Consider the following 13,771-nt stretch of genomic DNA (forward strand, 5'->3'; position numbering starts at 1 on the left):
TTGGTCATGGCATACAGTGTGTTTAGATTATTTAATGAGCTTGAAATCCATAGCAGATGTATTGATCCAGGTAGTTTTAAAGAGGTAAATAGCAGGTGACCTGATTAAAGCATTTGTCAGAGAATGGGAAGTAAACAAGGAACAGACATGGACTGCCAGGCTCAGCCACAGACAGGGGGTGCAAAGGGGGAGAAGTGGGAAGTGGCGACATGGTCGCAGAGAGATTTAGAGTCCCAGAGGCCAGGGTGAGGGTCATCTGGTCATCACATTATGACCACAAGCCAGTAACTTCCCTCCTTCCATCCTGGCCTCCCCATCTAAATCAGAACCATCCCTACCTTGAAAGCCTGTGGTCAAGGATGAAGGAAAAACACCAAGACACTTACTAGGGTGCCCGTCCTCATATGGCTGCTCAATAAAGTTAGAAAACACCACTGGATCCCAGAGGCAAAAGCAATGAGATCATAAGACCCTTAGAAAATTGCAGAACTCTTGAGCCGGGCTTTGGAGACCCATGAGCTACAGGGATCAGCAGCCATAGAGATCGGGGAGCTGCCCACTCCTGTCATTCCCAGGCCTGGCACTCTTGCACCACATGTCTAGTTATTGAAAAGTTACAAGTCAAGCCAATAAACCATTTAAAAAGTGTTCTATCCTCCCCCTTCATATGCTTCACAACACAAAAGAAAAATATTTGTAGAGCTATGTTTTTTCTATGACTAAAAATTAGCAAAATATCAAAAGGGGAGAATATGATCCTTTGTAAGCCTGTCTGCAATGTTGTTTGCCAAGCCATGTTTGGATGAGTAATAAGAATAAAGACATGAGTTTATAAATTATTATATATCTATTTAATAAATTCATTTTCTTGCCTTTGTTTCAGCAAAATCATTAATTATATTCTTATAATCAAGATTTTCACAAAGTGTGTTCCATTGATAGCAATAATCTGAGATTAAAAATAAATGCAATTATATTAAAATGTACAAAATTTGAATATATTTTAATATGTAGATTAATGTTAATGTGAGAAGCTAGAAATTTAATTATTTTAGCTATGTTTTCAAAAAAACTTATTTTTCTTCCAAAATACTCAACATTATCCATTGCAACCGAAATGCAAAATATAATTTACTTAGTGAATATCAAAAGTTAAAATAAAATTATTTGAATAGATATGAAGGGTTTTTTTAAGAAGGATTTTAGAGAAATACAGAGAGAGAGGCAGAGACATAGGCAGAAGGAGAAGTAGGCTCCCTTTGGGGAGCCTGATGCAGGAATCAATCCCAAGACCCCAGGATCATGACCTGAGCCAAAGGCAGATGCTCAACCACTGAGCCACCAGGCATCCTCATCTGAAGGTTTTTAAAAGATACATTTTTTAAGATTTTTATTTATTTATTTGACACAGAGAAAGAGAGACAGCACAAGCAGAGGAAGAGTCAGGTAGAGGAAGAGGGAGAAGCAGACTCCCTGCTAGGCAGGGAGCCTGATGCAGGACTCGATCCCAGGACCCTGGGATCATGACTTGGGCTAAAGGTAGATGTTTAACTGACTGAGACACCCAGGCTCCCCTAAAAGATATTTTTAAAAGATTTAATTACACCTCAGTGAGATTTTTTATAAAAATAAAACTATTTGCAATTCTAGCAAAGTTCATTTAGCTGGTAATATCGAGAACTGGTTTTACAGATCATATATATTCAAGCTAGAACTATATTTGTGTACAAAACTAAAGAAATACAAGTTACATGATATTGGAAAATGTTAGCCAAAATATATGTGCACCTGTTGGGAATACTATGTGTAATTTCTTAGCATACCCCCTGGAACCCTGAATTGGACATGTGAAGAGAAGAAAGTGGATTTTTGGCAGTATTGGAAAATAATTCTTTTTTTTTTTTAAGAATCCACAGTTATAAAAAAAAAAAAAAAAAGAATCCACAGTTAAGTGGACCCTACATGTTTCTTTTTCTTTTTCTTTTTTTTAAAAATGATTTTATTTATTTATTCATGATAGACACAGAGAGAGAGAGAAGCAGAGACACAGGCAGAGGGTGGAGCAGGCTCCACGCAGGCAGCCCGGTGTGGGACTCCAGGATCACACCCTGGGCAGAAGGCAGGTGCTTAAACCGCTGAGCCACCCAGGCTGCCCAAATAATTCTTCATTATGCAAGAATTTATTACATCCTTGCTACAGAAGGGGAAGAATTAACAAGGTAAATAATTTGTCTTTTTCTTACCCTGGTGTTTTGGCTACTCTAATCCGCTGTATGCTCCAGAGTTGTGGTCATCTCCAAAGTCAGCAGTGGTGCAAACGTATCTTCTTGGTGCTTGATACTCAGATGCAGTCCCTTTTACTTCAAGGACAGAGATGGAGGAGATGGCCCTGGGGCCTGAGCGGTGTTGGTCACAATAGTGGATGTTTGGGATTAGAAGTTGTTGTGCTTGCATTGAGCACTGGGCCTCCAGTGATTGTGTGTGTGTGCATGTGTGTGTGTGTGTGTGTGTGTGTGTGTGTGTGTGTAGCTGGGATCAGAAACTGTCTGGTAAAAGCAACTCTACAACAAAGAAACAAAGAGGGATGCCTGGGTGGCTCAGTGGTTGAGTATCTGTCTTCAGCTCAGGCTGTGAATCTGGGGTCTCAGGATCGAGTCCCACATCGGGAGTGTGGGAGGGGAGCCTGCTTCTCCCTCTGCCTGTGTCTCTTCCTCTTTCTCTCTGTGTCTGTCATGAATAAATAGATAAAATCTTTAAATAAAAAAAAACAAAGAAACAAGGGATGTTATAGACAAATATTTATTGGAATAAATTTTCCACACTGTGCAAATCCTTCTTACAAATATCATTATCTACATTTGTTCCCTCATTGACTTTGAATATATTCTAGAATATTTCTCAATACCTTACCCATCCTGGATGGCTTGATGTTTAAAAACCCAGCTTGTGTCAGTTCTGACAGTTTGTTCGAAATAGTAAAGAAGCTCCTTCCTTTCTCACCACCAGGGCCAATTCCAGAATTTGACAGCCAGCGGGAGCAGAGCTGCCATTGGAGGGAAACCCCCACAACCTAGAGCAGAGATGCAAAAGTTCAGAGAAGGAGGAATAGGTCAGTAGGTCCAGTTGCAACTCAGAGCCACCACTGTGTTCATCAAGAAACTCTTTGAATCTTGCCCTTTTTTCATTATCTCTGAAGCTCAATTGAGCTTGACTTTCTACCAGAAGTTTCCAGACATTTGTCAGAGGAACAAGACTCCATGGAAATAAGGGGAAGTGTGTTTGAATGGGGGGCAGTTGTGTTTGGAGCCTGGGCTATGATAGAGTACTATCTGTATCTGTGGAGCTGGGACTCGAGGCCCTGGGGCAGGGCAGGACATCGACATGCACTGGCCGGCAGGGATGGTCAGAGCCCACAGAGCCACACCCTGAACCCCACCCCACAAGCCAGGAGGAGTGGCCCAGTGTCCAATTGTCTAGGAAAGGGCAGGAGGTAGTGCACTAGGCTTTGAATTACTTCAGAAAAAATATTCACCTCTTTTTCTAGAAATTCTTAATGCATTTACTACCTGCTTATTTTTGATTTCTAGCCTACACTGTATTTTATAGGACCCCTCCCCACCCTCGGTTTAGTCCACTGTTTGAAAATCATCATTTTGAAATTGTAAATTTTCTATCATTAGGTTAAAGCAGTGCCCTCATTTCCCTCCACTCTGCTTTAGCGTTCAAATCATCTTTCTCCCAAGGCGTGTTTCAGGGCAGTGTCTCAATATGCTGTGTGTTGCTTTATGTTTAATATGATTAAATAATTATATCCTATAACATCGATATAGATGGGTTTCAGGAATATAAAGACTGATGGAAAGGCAGGGAGAAGGGGAAGAGAATAAATCTGTTTCCCCAGGAAGATAATAAGTCACTTCAATGAATCTCTCTTGAGAGCCCACTACGTGTCTGATAGCATCCTAGCGCTAAGATTGCTTGTATATCTTCTCCGGAGCTGCCCATAATCTTGGAGGGAAGAGAAGTCAAGTATACAAACGACTATAAATTAAGGGAGACTGAGCCGAAGTTATTAGAGAAGTATAGACCAGATCGTTGGCAGCTCTTTGTATGGATCAGGAGGTTTCCTGATGAGTGTTTGAAGAAAAGAGAATGAGCAACATCTCAAAGGGAAATGCTGGCTGCCTCGGGATGTCAGGCGTGTCGGATAGGGTTTGGGATGCTAGATGACATGAGAATGGGGAGTGGGGAGCACGAAGGTGGTTAAGCAGGGAGGAGTATGATGAGAGCTTCCTTTAGGAAGATAAATCTGGCGGCAGAGAGTACAACAGATTCAAGTGAAAGAAAGAGAAGACTAAGAGCCTTCTCAGAATGTACGATGGCATCTTGACATGGAAATGATGAGGGTCCGAGCTAAGAGAGGAAGATGGGACACTAGCTAAAGATTTTGGGGCTACCTATAGGGATACATTCCATCTTTGAGACTGAATAATACTCCTACACCTGCCCATATCTGTTTATTTTATGCTTTATGCATGTAAATTACAAGCATGTCCATCACCCATAGGTGTGGGTTATGTCAAGAATATGACCAGCATGACTTGGGTCCCAGGTTGGGACACTCCAGGCATTGTCAGAGACAATGCAGGAGAAGTGTTGTAGGAAGTGCACAGCCCTGTTGTTGGCTATAGGTGTAGGTGAATCCCATAGACACAGTAACAAATATCAGAAAATTCTAGTGAAGTGAAAGAATGAAAGAAAAAGAGCCAATATGCCATACATAACAGTGCCAAAGACTGGCTGTACAGGAAAACTGGAACACTGGGAAAGGTCTGAGCCCCAGCCTGCATGAGGCCTCCTTCTGCCATCAGGAGATGAAGCTTTGCTCAGAGCTGTTTGATTAACTCATGCGTTTGGAGAGATTCCTGGGAATCTGGGTCTCAGATGCATGCAGGACATTTACTGGGGTGTACCCTTTGGTACTAATGTCCGCTGGGGAGTGGAGGAAGCAGACCTGGGAACAGGGAAGACTGGAACTGTGAAGTAGTTGCAATAGTTCTGGAGTCACAATGGCCCTTTGGAGTTGGCCCCAGCTGAGGCTAGAAGGCCGGATCCTGCATCCACCAATCACTGCTGCCTGCTCCCAGGAAGGTGGGTGCGTGGGGCAGGGGATTTGGTGACGCCCATCGGGCAGGAGTGGCTCCTGGAAAGAGTTTCAGCCCTGAGCCCTCAGCAGCCAGCCCTTCCAGCAGCTGAGGGGAATGAGAGCCTCCGTTCTGAAGGAGAGGTCTCAGAGGCGTGCCACGGTATCTACAGCATCATCTGCTCTCTGAGGATTTGCCTTGTCTGTTTTGAGACCCTTGGCATGCAGGCTGGTAGAGGGAAGGCCCTCTACCCAGGGCCCTGAGCCCATCAAAACTAAGAGGTGGTGAAAGCCAGCGGTTGAGGGACATAGAATGACAAGAGCAGAGCATCCCAGGAGGACAAGCAAAGCCTAAGGAGAGGTAGTTGAGGTTAGTGGTAAGTGTGAGAGCTCTGGAGACAGGCCACTTGGTCTTCAGTCTTCCACGTACCAGCAGCAGGATGTTGGGCACATGACTTCATCTCTGTCCCTCAGTTTCATTGGTTGCCAAATAGGGACAAATATAGTACTTACCTCGTAAGTGGCTGCGGGACTAAATGAGATAATGCATGCGAAGCTCGGAGTGCTAGCCCACCAAAGCAGGGCTCTGGGTGGATGGTGGCAGCTGGAGCCCTCATTGATGTTAATCATTTAGCAAACTTGGAGAAAGGAGTGAGACAAATATTAGGAGCCAGAGTCCTCATCCACGAGATCTAAGCGTTACGGAAGTCAGATCAAACAGAAGCGAGAAGCACATTTGCACAAGGTTGGAAGTGGTTTGCAAACTGTAAAACACAATATAGATGTCACTGTTATTGGGGGTGTTCTGCTGATTGCTTTTTGGGGGAGGGATATAATATTCATAACCAATAGATCCCAGAGAAGACAGCCACAGTTTAATGAAGATGAAACAGTAAGAAGTCCCTGGTGAAATTGAGCTAAGCAATAGCTTTCTTCTCTGCATGAGGATGATGTTATCTTTTGTCCCTTCATGTATGAAGGGTCTTTTTTTGTGCCTGACCCTGTCCAAGGCCTTTAGGTTCTAGAAAGAAAGATGTGTTCCATTCCCTCAGGGTGTTCATGACATCTGTTTGATCATGTGGATTAAATTCTCTTTCCATCGGTAGCAAAGGATTTGCACACATTCACCCAAACTCCATTTCCCACTCCCTAAGTCATCGCGAGAAAGCCCTGAGGGGAAGAGTAAGATCCCTCCAGGACTATGACATCCTAAATTATCGCCATACTGAGTGTGGTGACAACCTTTGGCTGAGTACTCACTCACCCCCTCACTTCAGTGGTGTTGATACCCAGACAGGACACACATACACCAACACATGTTTAACTTGATTAAATTGGAGTTGGAGAGTGGGATCATCTGATAAGCAGAAATTTCAAAGCTTAATGAATTTTAATTTATCAATCTTTATTTTATGAGTCATGATTTTTCTTTGTTTTCCTGGTTGGCCTAGTTTTATAAAATCTCTTCCTGCTCCATGGTCAGAAAGTTTGGAAGGTTTTTTGTGTTTTGGTATTTTGGGGTTGTTTTTGTTTTTGTTTTTTGACATTTGGATCTGAAATGTAACTTGAATTAACTTCTATGATTATGTAAAGTAGGTATATAATATCTCTCTTCTCTGTATGTGTATTTTTTTTTTTTAAGTAGAAGAGACTTCCAAGATGGTAGGAAATGTGAATATGTTACAAGAAAGAAAAAACATACAAAACTGGGTTAGAGGCTACAGCAGCTCAGAAAAATAGACCAGTCCCCAGAGTTAATATATTAAGATGAAGCTCTGCAGGCCAAGGGATAATCATGGGCCTTCCCCTTGCTCTCATGTCCTTCTTGGCATGTGTCATTTTGGTTTAGTTTAGCATCTGTATTGACTAGATAAGCCCATGGGCTAGGTTGGGTCATGGTGGTAAGGAAGAGCACTTATATAAAAACAATGCTATTAATTTGTTTACTGACCTTAACATTACCTATTGAGTATCTGGCACCAGTATACAAAAAGGAATAAGGATGATCCCTATCTTAAGGAGCTCAGTCTTAATCTGAACACAATTGTGGTGGAGTTTCATAAATGGATGGGAATGCCTTACATTCATTAAAACTTCACAGTTGGGATACCAGGGTGGCTCAGTTGGCAGGGTATCTAATTCTGCAGCTCAGGTCATGATCTCACTCAGAGTCATGAGATCGAGCCCCACTTAGGGCTCCTCACTCAGCGGGGAGTCTGCTTGAGACTCTCTCTGTCCCTTTCCCTTTGTTCTCCCCCTCTGCTCATGCACTCTCTCTCTTTCTCCCTAAAATAAATAAATAAATCTCCTTTAAAAAGCTTCACAGTTAAAAAAGGAGTCACGTGTATTTTTTCATGGTATATTTGTGACCACCTTATAATTGAGATTCACAGAAGCTCAAGCACTCACCTAAGTTAACACAGCTAGTGAGCATAGGACCAGATATAAAATCTGGAATATTTTCTTAGTCTAGTATTTTTTCGACTATGCCATCTCTGCTTCATCCCAATTTTCCAATGGCTTTTAATTATACAATTAAATCTTCTTCTAAATCTATCTATTAGCTTCTATTTGTCCATCTACCAATTTATCTGTCCATTTGTCTATCCATTGTCTATACATTCATCTGTAATGCACTCATCTCCTATCCACCTACCTATCTGAGAAGGTAGGACAAGTGACAGGAAGAGTCCTGGGAAAGTGAGAGACCACCTGAATTTAGCCAGATCCTGAGCTCACCCCTAGCCAGTTGCCTAACATTGTGCAAATTATGTCATCCATCTGCAAAATGAGGGGTATGCACCAAATGCTTTTTAAAGTGTGTTCTGGTTCTAACATGATTTCCTTCTAACTTGACTTTTCAAAGTATTGTCTCTAATACTATTTTATTCGCTATTAAATAATTTACTTCACCTCTGCACACCTTTTGTCTATAGCTCTCCCTCACGCCCCTTCCCTGCTTCTCTGATTGCCAGCAAAAAAATAAAGAGCTCACAGTCGTGCAAACATGAGCCTATTGGTTTACACAGTTGAAGTGCTGGGTTGACTGCGGAGTTGAAGCATAATGAATAGAACCAAGGTCTCTGAACTAGAACTATGGATTCTAAGTAGCCATCCATATTTTATTTCTGATTATCCATTTCTGTTTATCTGAAAATTTTATTCTTTTCCAGCAAGGAAGGCCCTGTCCACACCACAGGAAATATGGCCCCTGGTACCCCCAGATAAGCAACTCCAGTCGAAAAATTCTTTCTCATGTTGTGTATACAATAATTGAAGGGGAAGAGTCTGACTTTCCTCCACCAGGCTCTATGGTTGGGGGACAGGATGATTGTAGCCAAAGGCCCTTTAACCCATAGCTCTAACGGAAACTTGTGGAATAGAAGGGTGGCTCTTCCTCCCAAAAATGTGTTGAATAGGCCCCCCAAATATTCTCTATACCCATTAATCAAATATAAAGGTCCTAGTGGGCAAAAAAAAAAAAAAAAAACTCGGAAAAGTTAAGGCAGAATAATGGTTAGGATCACGGGCTCTGGAAAGTTTTCCTGGATGAATTCCAGGAAATTCACATTTACAAGTTGTGGGACCTTGACCAAATTATATATGCTCTTTAAGCCTCACTGTAAAATTAGGAGAATAATATTACCTAAGTCAAAAAGTTATTGTGGGGATTAGGTTGGTATAAAATGCCAAGCACGAAGTGAGGTTGTCTGTTACTACTACGGCTACGACTACCAATATTAAGAGGACACAACAGATAGGTGATAAATGATAGATTCTGAACTAAAATGATGCCTTCTGATGCCCGATCTAGAGCTCTTCCTGCCATTCGTGGATGAAGGGCTACTAAACAGTGGGATGTGGCGGCAGATGAAGGAGTTGAGTGAGCAGCCTTATGACACTGGCACTTCTGGATGCTTGTCACAGGCCAGTGGTCAATGTCCCCCCCTTTTTTTAATCTATTCTTTTTTTTTTTAAGATTGATTTATTTGCTTGTGAGAGAGAGGGAGAGGGAGAGAGGATCCTAAGCAGAGCCCAAAACGGGGCTTAATCCCATGACCCTGAGATCACACCCTGAGTGAAAACCGGGAGTTGGACACTTAACCATGCCACCCAGGCACCGCCCCCACCACTTTTAAAAAATCTATTCTTACCGCTGTTTTATAGAAGAGGAAACTGAGGCATAGAGTGATGAGTGTCTGGCTTGGTCACACAGCCAGCAGGTGGTGGAGGCTCCTCTAGAGGCATTGCTGGCGTCCTGAAGAATTGCAAAGCAGGTTTTCGTAGGTCTCCGGCTAGACAGGACAAGCCCTGATGCCTGCTTTCTTCATTATGCTTGCCTGGGCTCCCTATTGGGCTCGCTGTTGGCATCCTGTCTTTTCAGAGAACACATAGATGGATGATGGATGTCAACGATAGCTGATAGAGAAGAAGGCAGGAAAAAGTAGAGCTTGGGCGCCAGCACACGTGGGTGACTGCAGTTATACGGATACCCTTCCCCAGATAAATAGTCTGCGCGGCTGCCACTATTAAGGACATGTCTGACTTTTATGCAACTGTGGGATTGATTTCTGTTACAAAGGACGAGTGAACGGAGATCCACTTGAAACTTTGTCATTCGCAGTTTTTACAATCCAGGAATTTCAAAACAATAAGGGTGTGTTAGGTCATCCACAGACCTGTCTCTCTTTGTTATTCAACCCCGCAGTCTGGCAGTCTGCTTGGAATTTCTGTAGGGTGCCTCATTCTGTACCTGCAGCAGAGCGGTGACTCAGCCTCTTGAATCACTCCCTGTTCCCCACTATGACATGTCAACTTTACTTCATTGCTGTGGCATGTTTCTTGCCCTGTGGCTGATAAACAAGGCAACCCAGTCAGGAAACCAAAGCAAATTCCCTACTTCTGATTCAAAGCGGGAGGTCTGCCAATGTCGACCTGGAAGACACGCTCCTTTACCTTGTTCCAGGCTTCTGAGCAAGCTGGTTTTCTCTTCCCCAGCCTCCCTCTCTTCCCCCATTCCTCGTCCCCACGAGAGGAGGACAAAACCTTGGAGCCCTTTTAACCTGAAAAATAAATCCAGGGGCAAGACCTTTTATGTTACACTTCTCAAAGAGGAGAATGCTTCTATCATTGACCTATTTAAAGTGAAGCATTTGTTCCTGTCCAGTTCGAAGTGCCTGGTGTTTGTAGGACCGGGGTTATGCACTAGCATCCCCTGACTACATCACTGAGGGGTCACCACACGGAAGTCTGTGGTCATGGAGACAGCATGGTGTCCTGGGTGCAAAAGCGAGGTTTCTGAGCTTCGCTTTCCTTGTCTCAAAATGGGGATTAAAATAATTCTTTGGGGGTGTTGTAAGAATTAAATGAGAGTACACCCTACTCATACACAAGCACATGGGAAAATATATCCCAGATTGACGGGATGGTGACTCTTCTTGTGGACTTGCTGTGTCTCACTTACCATGATACTGGTTTCTGCCTTAATATTTTCAAACGGCAAAACAGAGATAATTGTAGTTGCCACTGAATCATGTTTTCAAAAGCTTGAACTAGCGAAAATATAAATTAATAGAGCCTTTCTGGAAGCAATTTAGTATTATCTATCAAAAAAAATATCTTTTAATACAATTTTACTCTCTAGGAATTTGTTATGAGAAAATAGTTGTTATTCGTTAAGTATGTTAATCGTGACATTGTTTATAATACGAAAAATTACAAACAACCTATAAATTCCACATAGGAGATTGATTAGGTAAATTATTATACATCTATACAGAGGAATAGGGTCTAGGCAACCATTAAAAATCAGGTAAAAGAATATTTATTCTTAAGGGAAATATTCATTTCTGTATTACTAAATGAAAAATGCAAACAGTAAACTGGGATATACTGTTTGCTATTTTTAATATATAAGAAAGGCATATATATACACAAGGAAGAAAATACTGAAAGGTACATGCTAAAACATTAATCATAGTTTTCTTTGATTGGAATCCAAGTAATTTTTTGCTGTCTTCCTTTGTGCTTTTCTGTATTTTACATATTTCTTTTACTGAGTATCAGGAAAAAAATGATTTTAAAACATGGGCACTTAGCTCATCTGGTTTTCAAATGAGCATTCTAGTTTAACCCATGATCTCTACCTTTAAGACGCTTCAGAGCAGAGGTGCCTGGGTGGCTCAGTCAGGTAAACGTCCAACTCTTGATTTCAGCTCAGGTAGTGAATTCAGGGTTGTGAGATCAAGCGCTGCATCACCCTCTATCTGTGCTGGGCATGGAGTCTGCTTCAGACTCTCCGTCTCCCTTCCCCCTCCCCCCGCTCATGCATGTGTGCTCTCTCTCTCTCTCAAATAAATAAAACTTTTTTAAAAGAGGATCTGAAAAATTGAATAATTATTATTTACTGAGACTAATATTTTCTCAATGCCTTCTGTGATTTCTGCTTGATTTGGGCTTTTTTTCTTGGCTGAATTTAGTTTATCTTGCAAGCAAATAAGCCGGCTCAGAGGCAGCCCGTTTGTCAGTTTCAAGAGATCTAATTTGAACAAAATCTAATTTCTTTTCTTTTTTAAATCTTTCATTCATATTTCAGGGTGATTTTAATTTGTAATATCAAGTTATTCAAAGCCCAAGTCCTAAGATGCCGGAGGGAAGACAGTTCTCAAGCATAGCCAGCTGAATCCAAGAAAAAGCCTGAAAATCTTCAGGCGAGTCTGGCCTCACAGGATTGTCAGCCTGATTCTAGATCAAAGGGGCTCAGATAAATGCATTAACTTTAGACTACATCTCCTCCAAGCCTCAGATCCACTGGATGCTTGCCCATCTGGGCTGAGACCTGGAGGCGTCTGTCTTTGGAGCAAGGGTGTCTTAAGGTCAGAGCTAAAGCACAGATTTCCATGTCTGGTAAAACAACCAGCATGTGTTTACCAACACGAATGATATTCTCAAGGTCAATGCTGGGTTTCTAGCAAAAGGAAAAAATAATTGGTATTCAGGATAGAAAAAAAGCAAATAGAGTTGCAGGCCTACTATTAAAGTTCTCTGTCCAGGGCCCAGTTTTAGGGATGCCTCTCATGGGCCATTCTGTGATGTGCACCCACAAACTGGATCTCACCCAGATCATATACAGGTGCATGAATTTGGGACCAGATTACATTTTCCCTCATCTTTTTCCCTCTTCTTAAAGGACACAGCTCTTATTGACAAATATGAACAATGTTGACGTGTGTTCAGATGCCATCCCTGATGAGGAAACGAAAAAAGAAAAAGCTTGCAACGTGTTTCTTTCTATGTGGCGCCACACAGCTCAGTTGCTCCAGCCAGAGATCTGGGAGTCATCCTTGACTTCTTCCTTGCTTCACCCCACCTCTACTGCCAAACACTCACCAAGTGTTTCTCTCGACCATCTCTTCCCCGGCCAACGCTGGTGTCCCAGCCTGGTCCTCAGAGCCTCCTGGCCACCCTCTGTGTCCACATGCAGACCCACCTTGCCCAGCTATGAGAGCCATCCTTGTGGAAGACAAATCTGCGAACTACTGTTCCCTCTTAAGACACCCTCCTCTCTGGGACAAAACCTGAGCTCCTCGATGAGGCCTTTGGGGATCTTAGCCACCACTTATCTCTTTAGCCACCTCAACCACTCCCACTTCAAACCCGAACTTCCTGTCAGGCCCTGGGTCCATAAAGAGCAGGGCCCAGAGCACAGTGAATTGGCAGGCCCTTTGTCCAAGACAAAAATGCAAGGATAAAATCAAGATTTTCAAAATGGCGACCACAGAGCATTAAGCTCCACGCACACAACTTGTGTGACTACTTGTATCACATGCCCATGAAGTCCCGCTGACCTGCCACATGTTTTCACCTCAATTTCCTTGCTCCTGTGATACTTGGCCTGGAATGTCCTGTCTATTCTCTGCTTCTATCATCCTCTCTCTTCCTTGTTCTTTTTTTTTTTTCTTTTTTTTTTTTTAAGATTTTATCTATTTATTCATGGGAGACACAGAGAGAGAGAGAGAGAGAGAGAGAGGCAGAGACACCGGCAGAGGGAGAAGCAGGCTCCACGCAGGGAGGCTGACGTGGGACTCGATCCTGGGTCTCCAGGATCATGCCCTGGGCCGAAGGCAGGTGCTAAACCGCTGAGCCACCCAGGCTGCCCTCTTCCTTGTTCTTTAAGATTCACTTGGCTTGGGTGTCTGTGCCAGAAAATCTCCCCAGACTTCCCACCTGCAACCCAGTGTCCCCAAGATTGGGTGAGTTTTCTTCCTCTGAGCACCTTTTAGACCAGTGGTTCCCAAAAGCTGAGGTGCCAACCACATGCTGTATAAGCACCTGGGGTGGTAGTGAAAGTGAATCTGAATCTCAGGCCGTGGAGCCTAGGCATCTGCCCCTGGAAAGCTCCAGAATGGACGTGCAAGTTTGAGAACAAATGGCCCTTGCCCGGTCTCCTTATGAAGACTGTGTTTGGCTCCTCCGTTTCCATAGCATCTAGCACAATGCCTGGCACTTCATACACCTTGATGCTTATTTGCTGGGTTGAGCGAACTCTTCCAACTTAAGGTCTGCCTTCTTTCCATGTGTTTCTCACTGACTCCTGGGTCCTCATAGCCTCCTCTCCATTTCTTTCAG

The 13,771-nt window shown here is 42.9% G+C and overlaps 1 long non-coding RNA gene across 1 annotated transcript; it reads right to left on the reverse strand.

Moving 5' to 3' along the window:
* Positions 1 to 2,825: 2,825 nt before the first annotated feature.
* On the reverse strand, positions 2,826 to 9,843 carry LOC144311773 (uncharacterized). The gene is made up of 3 exons (XR_013377295.1): positions 9,298 to 9,843; positions 5,657 to 5,907; positions 2,826 to 3,070 (listed from the first exon to the last, which is right to left on the reverse strand). It is a non-coding gene; the product is annotated as an uncharacterized LOC144311773 (long non-coding RNA).
* Between the last annotated feature and the right edge of the window lie 3,928 nt (positions 9,844 to 13,771).

The sequence above is a fragment of the Canis aureus genome, chromosome 4 (assembly GCF_053574225.1).
Source record: "Canis aureus isolate CA01 chromosome 4, VMU_Caureus_v.1.0, whole genome shotgun sequence".
Lineage (NCBI taxonomy): Eukaryota > Metazoa > Chordata > Mammalia > Carnivora > Canidae > Canis > Canis aureus.